The sequence below is a fragment of the Manis pentadactyla genome, chromosome 10 (assembly GCF_030020395.1).
Source record: "Manis pentadactyla isolate mManPen7 chromosome 10, mManPen7.hap1, whole genome shotgun sequence".
Lineage (NCBI taxonomy): Eukaryota > Metazoa > Chordata > Mammalia > Pholidota > Manidae > Manis > Manis pentadactyla.
In genome coordinates this window covers 100,110,254-100,122,629 of record NC_080028.1, presented here as the reverse complement: position 1 = coordinate 100,122,629, position 12,376 = coordinate 100,110,254, and the positions used below count along the sequence as shown (strand labels likewise).

The following is a 12,376-nucleotide window of genomic DNA, read 5'->3' as shown; positions in this document are numbered from 1 at the left end:
CTTTTTAGATCTTTAAAACACATAAGGGAAAGGAGGGCCTGAATGGCACTCAAGTCCAAGGTTACAGAGGAGGTGAGCTGGATAGTTACTCACAGGTAGAAGAGCACCAGGCTGGTAGCCAGGAGGACCCAGGTTTCCGTGGAAAAGCTTGGGATCAGGTCCATGGCCGCTGTCCTTCCGAGAGTCTCTCCTCTGAGTTTCCTTCCACAGGATGAGCTACTCTTTGCTGGTCTGTATGTGCAGATCTTTCCTTCCCACCCAGCAGGATTCTGTGAGGCTAGAATACTTATGTGCTGGGAGATGGGGTGGGTCTGGGCTGCAGCCAGTAGAAGGGACCATGTGCTCCATCTGCAGGTGCCCTCTTGGCCTTGATAGTTGACAGAGCATCATGGACACACCCAGCTGAACACACTGGGAGTTAATATTTATAGGAAACCAAAAAGGCAACGTTATCAGGTAGTTTAAAGGTTACAGATATTCTATCAAAGGGCCTTAAATCGCCAGTCTGCCTTTATTGCCACGGCTGCCCCAAATGCAAAATACTTGAAATCTTTCAAACAAGCTAGGTTACCACATCTTTACCCATGCAGTTTCCTATTCTCAGAAATGTGCCTGGGTCCCCTAGAAGAATCCTACTCCTCTTTTAAAGCTGAGCACAGATAGAGCCCTTTCTGTAATAGTCTTTCATCACCAATGTCCTTGAACAGATAAAGCACATTCTCCCCTGGGCAGCCTCTCCCCCCTCCCAATTCTATTATTGTCTTCTCTGCCCTGCAGCACCATTGCTGGTGTCTGTACCTAGAGCTCTTAGCAGATTGAGCACTTCTCAAGGGCCCATCTAGGTGTCAGTCATCACTATGACCCTAGTCGCTAGCAGAGCACTCCATGCTTAGTGGTGGAGGGGAGTTTGCTGGGCCCCCATGTGTCCTGTTCCTGTGGCTTTGGGTGACCACACCATCTTCCTGGGTATTAATACACAACAAGAGGGCCTGGTTGTGCATGTGCCACCATTTCTGCACCTTAAGGCTGAGGGTCAGAATCCCTTTGGTAAGAAGGCCGCTGAAGAGGAGGCAGGACAGGAATGGGATGGTGATGGCTGCACCAGGCAATATCAATTTGTGTTGCTTCCCATCCAGCCCTGCAGAGAGTCCTGCAGTGGACAGCCATCTGACAGATTCTACACCAAAGACTGGCTGCCTTGTCTGGAAAGATCAATGTCCAAAAGCAATCGGTGTTAGGGAGAAAGAGGAGAAGTAGGCCCAGATTGCCAAGTGGACCCCTGTCTTAACCACTAATGATGTGGCAGCTGTCACATCACACACAGACACATAGGACTCCAAAGAGGTGATATGAGCTTTTTCTTTGGGGCAAAGGGGTTGGAGCAGATGGCTTCCTGCTTTTTGGTGAAAAGGGTTTTTAACAGGCAGTGAGGGGCTGGTAATGGTAAGGAGCAATCAGAGCCTTGTGTGAGCCCTGCCACATGCCTGCAGGAAAAGCTCTGAGGGCTGAGCATCAGGGAGTCACCCTTGCTCATCGCTCACTCTGACCAGTGCTCATCTGCCTGGCCTGGGAAACCGATGTTTATGTGGCTACATAGCTCTGGAGTGTGACAATGTAGTCCACAAAGAGGTGATTCAGGAGGGAAATGGCCACAAGCTTGAACACTAACAAAGGACAGACTGGGAATCTGGAAGATGACCCGGAAAAAGTAGGAAAGAAAATCCCAGGAAACCCAATAAATCTGCCCTTTCTGGTACCCTCATGGGGTACAGTTGAATAGGGTGATGTTATGGTCCTCACTTTACAGAAATAGGAACTGAGGCTCAGTGGCTGTAAGTGGTTTCCCAAGAGCCATTGGTCACACACACAACATACCATAAATAAGCTAACATGAACATAGGTTGAAAAGTCAGTGGCTCTGAAACACCGTTTTCAGTGTTTGCCCTTCCCTGATGAGGGTCACTGGGGAAACAGTGAGACCCAAGGCCCAGCCTCCCACCCAGGTGAAGCTGTGTCCTGTCTCCTCAGAGACTCCCCTCCATGGGTGTCCAGGACAGAGGCTCCACCTCCCCCAGCAGGAGCACAGGGAACCCAAGTCATGACCATACTGAGGGGCTTGTCCCCTCTGGGATCTCCCTCCCTGTGTTCCCAGCCAGAGGGGCGCATGGACTTCACCCAGTCAAGGAAAGATTAATGTCACCTGAGAACGACTGACAACTTAATTCTCTCACCTGACCACAAAGCCTCTCTTATTCTTCTTGGAGACAAAACCACTATGGGAACTAATATGGTTTCATCTTTCTCAAAATGCATAGTGGACTGATGATTTCGTAACTAAACTTAATGTGACCATCCGCCTGCATGTTTACCTTGGGGCCTCGCCCAGCTGTTTGGAATTTATCCCCACAGCACTAGGCTAGGTCATTGCCGGGGGTCTAGTAGCCAGCACAGTGTCCTAACCAGGGCAAAGGCCTGGCTCTACCAGGGGAAACAAAAGAAGGCACACTCTCTGAGCCCTTCCCTTCCATGAAGGGAGCAGCCAACATGGGACTCGAGCACTTAGAGTCGTCTGGAGATGCCCTCACACCCTGTGCCTCTCATCTACTCATCCCTGTACTAATGCCTCATCATGTGCTTTCAACACTTCCCTAAATGTTGGGGTACAAATATGACTGTGACCAGACATCACTCAGATTAACAGGTAATCATAGTACAGCCTTAAGCTATTTACACAGGTAGGAGAAACATAGCACCCTCATCCAGAGAGAAGAGCTTATCTGCTTTCTCTGTCTCCTTAGCCATCAGTCAAAGTTGAATCTCCAAGAACATTCAGGGAAGCATTAGTCTCAGCTATCAGGGTAGGTTGACAGGCTGTCAGGGCCTCAGGGAGGCAAGGAGCACCATCAGTCTGAGTCACCGTCCTGTTATATTGTTAGCCAAGGATCACCTCCTCTGATAAGCTTGTCCTGGCTTTTACAGGCCAAGAGAACTGCTTGGGGTAAGGGAGAGAGTGTTGTTCTGGAATGGTTTGGGCACTTGACTCACATTTCACAGTCAGAGTCTTGAATGTGTAACAAAGAAAGCTGATTACATGTCTGTAACTCAGCTCTCAAGCCTCCATTGTTCCCAGAGGGTAAAATTTGATGGTGCCATTTAGGGTAACCGGTTGAAATCTACATTTTGGTGGCCAGGGGCGTAACCTACTCTTCTGGCCCTCCTGGCTTCAGGGTAGGGAGAAGTGGCAGTATATTCTTCACAGTGGAGGGGGTATGCAACTCTCCCGCACTGCCATGATATGGCAGTATGCCTGCTGTGTACTAAGGACTAAGTGTAAAAGAGTGAAAATCCTTGCCCTTATGGACCCCACACTCTATGGAGGAGAGATACACTAAAGAAATAACCACTCTATGTTATGATTGAGATTTTTGTACCTCTTCATTCCCTCACCCACCACACATTCCCATCCCATCCCCTCCCACATCGTAACAACCAGTCACTTCCCAGTGTCTGAGTCTACTGCTGTGTGTTAATTTTGATTTGTAAGTTGGTCATGGGGATATAGTACAGCATGGAGAACATAGTCATTGGTTCTGTAACATCTTCCTATGTTGACAGACAGTAACCACACTAGTGGGCATGAAGATTTAATAATGTGTGTAACTGCTGAATCACTGCTGTGTACTTGAAACCACTGTAAGACTGTATATCAACTGTAGTTCAAGAAAAGAAAGAACTTAAAATAGTAAGCACCCGGATCAGATTAAAGATGGTATAATAGGAAGGCAGTAAGGAAACCTCCTCCCAAAAGCACCTAAGAAAGGAAAACACAGCAAATGTAACTAGATCTAGAAACGACGTGAACACTGCAGAAAAGATCCCCTACATCTGAGGAAGAATAGAAGGCCACACAGAAAAGGGTGAGGTGGCAAAGCCAAGATCGAGTGGGACCCAAGTCCTCCCTTGATAGCAGCCTACAGGCAGGAGAAAGAGTAATGGAGCACAGAGGGGACAGGAGCCCAGGAGTGCTGAACACCTGGCCCAGGAGATCTGCTCTGGCATCATAAGCCCACATTACTTTGTGTTCTGGTGATAATTGGGGCCAGACAACAGGGGCAGGTGGAATAATCTGGGAGGCTGAAACTCCAGCCAGTGTGGAGGCCGGGCACACTCAAGTCCTGAGACCCAAAGCACAGGTGGCAGTTTGAAAGGCTTTCCAGCAGTGGGAGGGACATGAGAGGTGATGAGGGTTGGCTGGAACTCTCTCCTCAGGAGAAAGGGCAGGTGGAAGACAGCTCCCCAGCCCTCCCCAGCCCTCCTCAGCCCAAGAGATCAGGAACCCTTGGGAGCTCCAGACACTCCATCCCCCTTGCTGGCAATGCAGCCCCGAGGCACCTCCCTGTGTGCTGCTGGGAACCAACTCACTTGGCCCAGCAGCAGCAGCAGACTTTGCTGCCTGGCAGGCAGAGGGAGGCTCTCCCAGCTTGCTTGGCTCCATTTCAGCCCAACCATAGAGGTGCCTGGAGGAGCAAGCCCCAAGAGCTCCTTCCTCCCTGCAGGTGTTCAAACCCAGTGCTGTGCAGCACATTGGTCCACCCATCCCATTAACCCTGCAACTCCACCTTTGCTGCAGGCCAGGTGAGCTCAACAGGGGTTCCTGAGCTGATCACAAAGGCAGATGCTCAAACAAACTTCCCACCAAGACTTAGACCACTACAGAAGCCAGAAAGAAAGGTACCCTACCCATGGCACATGAACAACTGGGACCCCTGCAAGATAGAGCCAGGAACTAGAGAGTAAAGAATCTTGTACTTCTGGGCACCATAGCACACATTCTCCATAAAGCTATTACTCTTTAGACCAGAAAGCATAGCTGAGACATCTATTACAAAGGAACAAGCACAGAATGCCTGACAAAATGAGCAGAGGAACTTCATCTAATCAAAACTACAAAGAACCACAGAAAGAGGGCAAAATGAAACACAGATCACCAATCTTCTTGATAAAGATTTCAAAATAAAAGTCATAAACAAGCTCACAGATACACATAAAAGTATTCAAGATCTCAGGGGGACTTCAACAAAGAGAAAACCTGAAAAAGAACCACTCAGAGTGGAAGAATACAATATCTGAACTGAAACATACAATGGAGGGATTTAAAAGTAGATTAGATTATGTGGAGGAGATGGTAAGTGAAATAGGAATTAGAGAACAGGAAAACAAAGAAGCTGAGGAACAGAGAGAAAAAGGGATCTCTAGGAAAGAAAGAATGATAAGAGAGCTATGTGACAAATCCAAATAAAATAGTATTTGCATAATAAGTGTACCAGAAGGAGAAGAAAAATACGAAGGGCTAGAAAGTCTCTTTGAGGAAATGATTGTTGGAAACTTCCCCAATCTGGGGAAGGAAATAGACACTCAGGTCATCAAAGTTCAGAGATCTAGCAGAAGGAACCCCAGAAGACAACACAAAGGCATATAATAATTAAAATGGCAAAGATCAAGGATAAGTAGTGAGTGGCGAAACAGCCAGAGAGAGAAAATTAATTATAAAGGAAATCCCATTATGTTACACACAGACTTCTCAACAGAAACTCTTTAGGCCAGAAGGGATTGGCATGATACATTCAATACACAGAAGGACCACCATCCAAGAATCCTGTACACAGCAAGATTAACATTTAAATTTGAATTGGGGATTAAGCTATTTCCAGTAAAGAAAAGCTGAAGGAATTTGCCACCACTAAGTCAGTCTTACACATATGTTAAAGGGATTGCTGTAGGTGGAAATGACCCTAAGGCTAAATAGCTTTCACCACTGAAAATAAACCTGCAGTAAAGGTAGTAGACCAACTAATTACCAAGCAAATATGAAATCAAAACAAAAGAAGAAAAATCAACTCTACACAAAATTCATCAAGGGATACACAAAAAGTGCAGACTATATTATCAGACCTAATATGAAAAATGTGGAGAAGGAAGAATAAGAAGGAAAAAAAGTACCTTCAGATTGTGTTTGAAATAGAGTAATCAGCAAATTAAGATAGATAATTATATAATAAAGAAGCTATCCTTGAAACTTTCATAACCACAAAGCTAAAGCTTACAATAAATACATACACCAGAACAAATAAATTTAAAAAGAGAGAGAAGTCCATTACAACACTAAAGAAAACCATCAATAAGAAGAGACAAGTATAACAAAGAAAGGAACAGAGAAGAGATTTAAAAAAACAGCAGAAAACAATAAAATGGCAATAAGTACTTATCTATTAACAATCACTTTAAATGTAAATGGATGAATTCATTGGAAAAAACACAGAGTGGCAGGATGTGTAAGGAAACAAGACCCATCTGTATGCTGCCTACAAGATACTTATTTCAGACCCAAAGACATACAGAGACTAAAAGTGAAGGGATGGAAAAAGGTATTTCATGAAAATAATAGGGAGAAAAAAGCAGGAGTAGCAGTACCTAGACAAAATGAATTTCAAAACAAAGAAAGAAACAAGAGACAAAGGAGGGCATTATATAATGATAAAGAGGTCAGTCCAACAAGAAGATATAACCATTATAAATATTTATGCACTCAACATAGGAGCACTTAAATACGTAAAACAAATACTAACAGAATTAGAGGAGGAAACAGATTGTAACACATTTATTTAGGACACTTTAACACACCACTCACATCAATAGACAGATCAACCAGGCAGAAAATAAGGAAGCAGAGGCACTAAACAATACATTAGATCAAATGGACTTAACAGATATCTACAGAACACTCCATTCAAAAGCAGCAGGATGCACATTTTTCTCAAGTGTACATGGAATGTTCTCTGGAATAGATCACATACTAAGTTACAAGAACAGCCTCAACAAATTTAAAAAAATTGAAAGTGTATCAAGCAGCTTCTCAGGCCACAATGGCATGAAACTAGAAATAAATTATACAAAGAAAACAAAAAAGCCTACAACACATGGAGGCTTATTCTTCTAAATAATCAGTGGATCAATGACTAAATTAAAACAGATCAAGCGATATATGGAGACAAATGAAAACAACAACTCAACAGCCTAAAACCTGTGGGATACAGTGAAGGCAGTTCTAACAGGAAAGTATATAGCAATATAGGCTTACCTCAAGAAACAAGAACAATCCCAAATAAACAGTCTAAACAGACATTAAAGAAACTAGAAAAAGAAGAACAAATGAAACCCAAAGACAGTAAAAGGAGAGACATAATAAACATCAGAAGATAAATAAATAAAATAGAGAAGAATAAAACAATAGAAAGAATCAATGAAACCAGGAGCTAGTTCTTTGAGAAAATAAAGAAAATAGATAAACCCCTGGCCAGACTTATCAAGAAAAAAAAAGAGGGTACACACATAAACAGAATCAGAAATGAAGAAGGAATAATCACACAGATAATAGAAAAGTACAAAGAATTATTAGAGCATACTATGAAAAATTATATGCCAATAAATTGGGCAACATAGAAGAAATGCACAACTTCCTAGAAAAATACAATCTTCCAAGACTGACCCAGGAAGAAACAAAATCTGAACAGACCAGTTATCACCAATGAAATCAAATTGGTAATCACTAACTCTCCCAAAACAACCCTCCAGGTCTAGACCATTTCATAACCAAAAGCCAAATTCTACCAAACGTTTAATGAAGAGCTAGTACCCATCCTTTTTAAGGCATTCCAAAAAGTAGAAGAGGAGGGAATATTTCCAAACTCATTCTATGAGGCCAGCATCACTCTAATACCAAAACCAGCATAGACACCACAAAACAAGACAATTATAGAACAATATCCTTGATGAACATAAATGCAAAAATCCTCAACAAAATATTAGCAGATGGAATTCAAAAATTAAAAGGATCCATAATGAACATGTGGGATTTATTCCAGGGATGCAAGGATGGTACATCATTCATAAATCAATCATAAAAAAATTGAAAGTGTATCAAGCAGCTTCTCAGGCCACAATGGCATGAAACTAGAAATAAATTATACAAAGAAAACAAAAAAGCCTTATACAAATAAATTATACAAAGAAAACAAAAATGATACACCACATTAAAAAAAGAAGGATAAAAAACATCTGATCATCTCAATAGTTGCTGAAAATACACTGACAAAATTCAACACCCATTCATGACAAAAACTCTCAACAAAGTGAGTATAGCAGGAATGTACCTCAACATAATAAAGGCCATATTATGACAAACCACAGCCAACATCATACTTAATAGTGAAAAGCTGAAAGCTTTTCCTCGAAGATCACAAACAAGACAAGGATGCCCATTCTCCCCACTTCTACTCAACATAGTACTGAAGGTCCTAGCCAAAGCAATCAGACAGCACAGAGAGATAAAAGGCACCCACGTTGGTAAGGAAGAAGTTCAACTTTTACTATTTGCAGATGAAATGATATTATTATACACAGAAAACCCAAAAGACTGCACTAAAAAACTATTAGAACCAATAACTGGATTCAGCAAAGTTGCAGGATTTAATTTAATACACCAAAATCTGTTGCATTCCTATATACTAACAATGAACTAGCAGAAAGAGAAATCAGGAAGACAATGCCATTTATAATTGCATCAAAAAAGAATAACATACCCAGGAATAAACCTAACCAAGAGGGTGAAAGGATTATTCTCTGAAAACTATAAGACTCTCATAAGAGAAATTAAAGAAGACACCAAAAATTGGAAATTTATCCCATGCTCATGGATAGGAAGAATTAATATTGTCAAAATGGCCATCCTGCCTAAAGCACTCTATGCATTCAATGCAATCCCTATCAAAATAACAACAGCATTCTTCAATGAACTAGAAAAAATACTTCTAAAATTCACATGAACCACAAAAGATGTTGAATAGCTAAAGCAAATCCTGAGAAAGAAGAACAAAGCTGGGGGGGATTATGCTCCCTGACTTCAAGTTCTACTACAAAGCTACAGTAATTAAAACAATTTGGTACTGGAACAAGAACAGAACCATAGATCAATGGAACAGAATAGAGCGCCCAGATATAAACCCACACATCTATGGTAAATTAATATATGATAAAGGAGTCATGAATATACAATGGGGAAAAGACAGCCCCTTCGACAACTGGTGTTGGCAGAAATGGACAACTACCCATAAGAGAATGAAACTGCATTATTGTCTAACTGCATAAGCAAAAGTAACCTTGAAATGGATCAAAGACCTGAATGTAAGTCATGAAACCATAAAACTCTTAGAAGAACACATAGGCAAAAGTCTCTTGACTATAAACATGAGCAACTTCTTCCTCAACACATCTCCTCGGGCGTGGGAAACAAAATAAAAAATGAACAAGTGGGACTACATCAAACTAAAAAGCTTCTGTACAGCAAAGTACACCACCAGCAAAACAAGAGGGCATCCTACATTATAGGGAAATATATTCATAAAAGACTCATCTGATAAGAGGTTAACATCCAAAATATATAAAGAACTCATGTGTCTCAACACCCAAAAAAACAAATAACCTGATTAAAAAATGGGCAGAGGACCTGAAAAGAAACTTCTCCAAAGAAGAAAACAAATAGACAACAGGCACATGAAAAGATGTTCCACATCACAAATCAGCAGGGAAATTAAAATTAAGACCACAATAAGATATCACCTCATACCACTTAGAATGGCCAATATCCAAAAGACAAGAAATAACAAGTGCTGCCAATGTGCAGAGAAAGGGGAAGCCTCTTACACTGTTTGTGGGACTGCAAATTGGTGCAACTGCTGTGAAAAGCAGTATGGAGTTTTCTCAAAAAACTAAAAATAGAAATACCATTTGACCCAGTCATTCCACTGCTAGGAATTTACCTGAAGAAAACGAAATCCCTGATTCATCAAGACATATGAACCTGTATGTTTATCGCAGCAGTATTTGCAATAGACAAGATTTGGAAGCAAGTTAACTGTTCATGGATAAAAAACATGTGGAACATATACACAATGGAATATTATTCAGACATGAAAAGAAATCCTGCCATTGGCAACAACATGGATAGATCTAGAGGGTAATAGGCTCCATGAAAAAAGCCAGGTTGAGAAAAGACAAGTAACATATGATTTCACTTCTTTGTGGAGCATAACAACAAAGCAAAACAGAAGGAACAAAACAGCATTAGACTCAGACACTGAGAAGGGACTAGTGGTTAATAAGGGGGAGGGGAGAGGAAGGAGGTAGGGGGAGGGGGAGGGGACTTCTAAACCACCATGATGTACATTTGATGAAATAAAATAATAATAATACCCCAAGAAATACTGAGTTATATAACTCAGTGCTGTGGGCATCATTTGGCCGGTGGGAGGCCTGACAGTTGTTTGTTGTGGAGCAAGTGGCTGGCTTCACCTTTGATTGCCAAGGCCCCCATGTCAGAGGCACCCACTCCTGGAGACCCCCTGGCAGCCTCAGGACAGATCTAGAGCTGGGCCTCCTCCCCCATGGAGGCTCCTCTGAGGTACAGCTCTCCCTTGATTTGGGTTACCTGCCCACTGGGGCCACTCCTGCTTTCTCTTCCCCACCTTTAAGTTCTTCCTCTTCTGTTTCCAGTTCAGCAGGAAGGAGTGAGCCCAGGAAGCCCCACGTTCCCCTCCTCATATCCCAATAAAGAGAGGGCCCTGGCCGAGGCCTCCCTCTGCCTGATCTCTGTGTGGCCCCAGGTGTGCTGTGTCATCTCCAGGTCTGGTGAGGAAGAAACCTCTCTTTTGCCGACTTTCTCCATGGTTGCTGCTGAAGGGCATCCAAAATCATAGTAAGAACCAAAAGTTCGATCCAGTGGTAACATTGGGTGGAAAGGGGAGATGTAGTAAGAAGCCCCCCAGGCCCAGGCAAGCCCTGCAGGTGTTTCTGGATGGAAGACTTACTGTCCACAGGCTGAGACCAGCACGAACCAGGGATACCATGGACCCTTCTTTCTTCCTCAAACTCTCTGAAACAGAGCACGTGGGCCCCCTTTATGGGGGAGCCTCTCAGACTTCCCGTTAACACATCTAAGAGAATCCCATGCCCCACAGAGGTGTGTTGTTGACAAGCAGTTGGGGGTTTCAAAGGACAGGTTGTGATAAGGAGGTAAGGCACACTCAATAAACATAACGAGGAGCCCTTTATTCTCCCTTAAGGGTGCCAATAAACTCTAACACGCATATTGAGGTGTTCTTGCAGGTTCTCAGACCCCATCAGGCAGACCACCTCCTGGCTGCAAGCAGGGGGGCCCCAGACAGGTGGAGCCAGAACACCATTCATTGAGACACAAAATACCCCTCATTACCTCCCCAGGGACCCATCAGGAGAATGAGCATGAGCTGATCATGCACCCTGTTCCCTTCAGGCAACACCCCTAACAGCTACTGCTCTGAGTGCTGGCCTGCAGGAACTGGTCCAATCTGCCCAAAAGTCCTCTGGGATAGGCACTGCTATGCCCCGATTTCACAGGTGAACAAACGGGGTGAAGAAAGGATAAGTGCCAGACATGGTCTCGCAACCAATTCCTAGTGGGGCTGGGATTCAAATGTGGTTGTCAAGCTGTAGGGTCCAAGGTCTTCACTTTCATCCAGGCTCAGAACTAGTGGGGGCACCAGCACTAGGGCGCAGACCTTCTGAAGGGGCTGAGTCCAGCCCTTTGCCCCAACCAAGACACCAGGTGAGGCCCCAGCAGCTGGTGGATGGGGTGGGTGTGGCTGCCATCTTTCCTGACCCAGTCCCGCCGCCCCCTGCAGGGAGCCCCTGCCCAAAGGAGAAGCCCTGGGTAGACCTTCAGCAAAGGGAGGAGGCTGAGGGGGGCATCCTGTGGCTGCTGACTCTCTGCTCCACCCAGAGGATCCCCACCGCAGCGGGCAGCTTACCAAGTGCTTTCACGTCTCCCTCAAGGGTCCTCACAATGACTCTGTGACAGGAGCAGCCAGGGGATTATTTTACTCCCACCTTGCAGATTTGTCTCTGTCCTCAGCACCGTCACCACTCCCGTCTCTGCTCTCCTGCAGCCTCGCAGCCCTGCAGGTGTACAGCAGCCCCGAGCACTGGGCGGAGCTTTCTGTGGAGACAATAACAACGTGTTGCCCACACATATGTGGTGAGCAAGCTGACCAGAGCCAGGTGAGAATCCTGGCTATAGGCACCTTCACTTTCTCCTTACAAGGGCTCTCCTAGAATTTGGGGAGTTTGGGGAAAGTGTTGATCAGCATCAGCTGTGACCGCAGTGATCTCATGCTGAAACCTCTGTGAAAGGTGTATGCAGTTGTTTTCCAAAATGGCAGGTTAAGCTGGAGGTTAAGAACATTTAGTCACTCTAACTGTATGTTCTGTCTATCGATTCCCCCTA

The 12,376-nt window shown here is 43.9% G+C and overlaps 1 long non-coding RNA gene and 1 pseudogene across 1 annotated transcript; both read right to left on the bottom strand.

The window, feature by feature from the left end:
- The window catches only part of LOC118931441 (cytochrome P450 3A12-like), a 56,168-nt pseudogene extending 55,831 nt beyond the window's left edge, over positions 1 to 337 (bottom strand).
- Positions 338 to 10,674: 10,337 nt separating this feature from the next.
- Positions 10,675 to 12,310, bottom strand: LOC118933654 (uncharacterized). The gene is made up of 3 exons (XR_005033206.2): positions 12,174 to 12,310; positions 11,901 to 12,088; positions 10,675 to 10,987 (listed from the first exon to the last, which is right to left on the bottom strand). It is a non-coding gene; the product is annotated as an uncharacterized LOC118933654 (long non-coding RNA).
- Positions 12,311 to 12,376: the final 66 nt, after the last annotated feature.